Raw genomic sequence first — 2,342 nt, 5'->3', positions numbered from 1 at the left:
AAGAAGGACTGAAAGTAGAGAAAAAGAACAGGCTCGACCATTTCATTTGAAGTTCCCTTAATTTTCCGAGCAGTGTTTGGAGCGAGAAAGAGCCAGAGGTTACCAAGCAGAAAAGCATCGCCCTGTTTCACCTATTGCTGCCGTTTGTCGCCCTCCTCGTCCTTTACTAACCCATCCACGGTCTCCGAAAATTGGATCCCATTTTTAAACATGGATGGCAGTGGAGCCTTTCTAATTTTATCTGAGAGAGCGCATAATGTAAATTAAGGCTAAGTATTTGAAAACACAGGAGCCATAATAACCTTACTGAAGCAATGACTGAAGCCAACGTATTCGGGTTGCCGAAATAGCTCAGTTGGGAGAGCGTTAGACTGAAGATCTAAAGGTCCCTGGTTCGATCCCGGGTTTCGGCAACGTCTGTCAATTTTGCGGAACTACTTTCTTGAAACACGTTTGCGTTACCAGACTTTGGATTCTAATAGAACTGAATACTACAGCTATCCCTCACAGAACTATTGAAAGAAGCGAAACAAACAAACAAGGAACCTTGTTGGTGCAGTCGTTAAGCTTTCGGCTAGTAACAACAGGTTGGTGATGCCAACACGCGCGGGCTGCTTAGGGAGACAAACGTGTCGGTCAGCTTCCGTAAAGATTTACAGCCTTGGAAACTGCATAGGGCACTTCTACCCTGTCCCACAGGGTCGCTCTGAGTCGAGTTTGATTTGGTTTGGTTCTGAGGTCTTCCACGAAGTGTTAACCGACACTTTGCATATTTTATTTAAAGTTTTAACAGTAAGGAGCTGAAATTTAGTGAGGAAACCTAGGAACTGATGGAGTAAGGAATTCCAATATGGTACATGCTATTGCACTTATGCTTCATTTCTGTTCTGATATTACGCATTACGTGTGTAGGAACGGTGGGGGCATGGGATGTTTTTTAATCACAAGAAATGTTTAAAAATTGTGTTGAAAAAGAATCGCTACACTATATGAGGAAGGTCCCCACGTGGGCAAATGGTTCCGCTCGCTAACCTAACGGTAACCGAAAGGTTGGCGGTTGGAACTTAGCCAGCGGCACGGTGGAAGAAAAGGCCTGGCAATCCGCTTCCTTAAAAATTGTTGTTGGTTGCTATCCAGGCGATTCTGACTCATGCTGACCCCATGTGGTGACCCCACGTGTGGGCTGGAATCTTAAATGAAACATCTTTAGGTTAGCAGTCAAGTGCAGTTGTGCCCCTGGTCATCTGTAAAGATGAAACCCCAAACCCAAACCCAATGCGGTGGAGTGGATGCCGACTCACAGCTGTAATCTTTCCCGGTAGACTGCCTTTTTTATCCCCCATAGCCGCTGGTAGGTTCGAAGCGCCAACATTTTGTTTAGCAGTTCAGCGCTTAACAACCAGGGCAGCTCCATACAGATTACAGCCAAAGAACCTTCTGGAGCAGTTCTACCCTGTTAACACTTGGGGTCTCCATCCATGAGTTGGAATCGATTTGACTGAAACGGAAGAATACCCATCCAGCACCAGCAGTGAATTTCTTACCTTCCCTCATTCCAATTTCGTGTTTTCCTTTTGTCTCCCACAGCAAGAGCCCGGGTTTCCAACACCCTCAATACGTGTACTTATTTTCTCAAGCCTAAAATTTACACGAAATAATATCAGAATTGCTACACACGTAGTAACATTTAGAAAAAAAATTACGTAGAATTTAATATTTGCTTTCCATTCTTCTTGTGTTACAGTGAGGACAAAGCACTATAGAAAACATTTACTTCAGTCCGTTCGTTTTTTCCTCCAATTTGGTTATGTTATTCGTTCAATTGATTTATTTCTGTTTGTCTTTAATTTCAATGTATTTTCACAAACACTTGACTTAGTTATATTTATTTGCCTCTGTAAAACATTAATCTGTTTCCAAGAGTCAAAAGAACACAGAAAGTTATATTCAGATTAGTCCCAAGTGAATGTTGTATCCCAGGATTCACCCAGGTGATGGAAAGGAAGCAGGCTCTGGGATATCTGCTTGAAGACCATGGACCAGGACCAATACCTTTCTTTGTCTAGCACTGAAGTATCCTTCTCTAGGTGTGTCCGTGTCTGAGAGAGTGCAGTGTAGGGAGTTTGGAAACAGTGGAATTGAGCCTAAAGTGATTTTTATCTTGACTTAGTCCTCAAAAACTCAGAGAATAGTCATGAAGATGCCTCTGTAAAAGTAGGCTTACCTGGGGCTATACCTCAGTGGTAGAGCGCATGCTTAGCATGCATGAAGCCTTCAGTTCAATACCCAGTAGCTTCATTTTTCTTGCCTTGCAAAGCAGGCTCAAAGATCTTCTTTCTCTC

The 2,342-nt window shown here is 43.1% G+C and overlaps 1 non-coding gene across 1 annotated transcript; it reads left to right on the top strand.

Annotated features, from left to right (window-relative positions):
* Window positions 1-340: 340 nt before the first annotated feature.
* TRNAF-GAA (transfer RNA phenylalanine (anticodon GAA)) lies at window positions 341-413 on the top strand. Its single transcript has one exon. It is a non-coding gene; the product is annotated as a tRNA-Phe (tRNA).
* The last annotated feature ends 1,929 nt before the right edge of the window (window positions 414-2,342 follow it).

This window comes from Trichechus manatus, unplaced genomic scaffold (genome assembly GCF_000243295.1).
Source record: "Trichechus manatus latirostris isolate Lorelei unplaced genomic scaffold, TriManLat1.0 scaffold00180, whole genome shotgun sequence".
In the NCBI taxonomy this organism is placed as follows: domain Eukaryota; kingdom Metazoa; phylum Chordata; class Mammalia; order Sirenia; family Trichechidae; genus Trichechus; species Trichechus manatus.
Note: the sequence above shows the minus strand (reverse complement) of the source record. Positions and strands in the feature narration are given on the sequence as shown.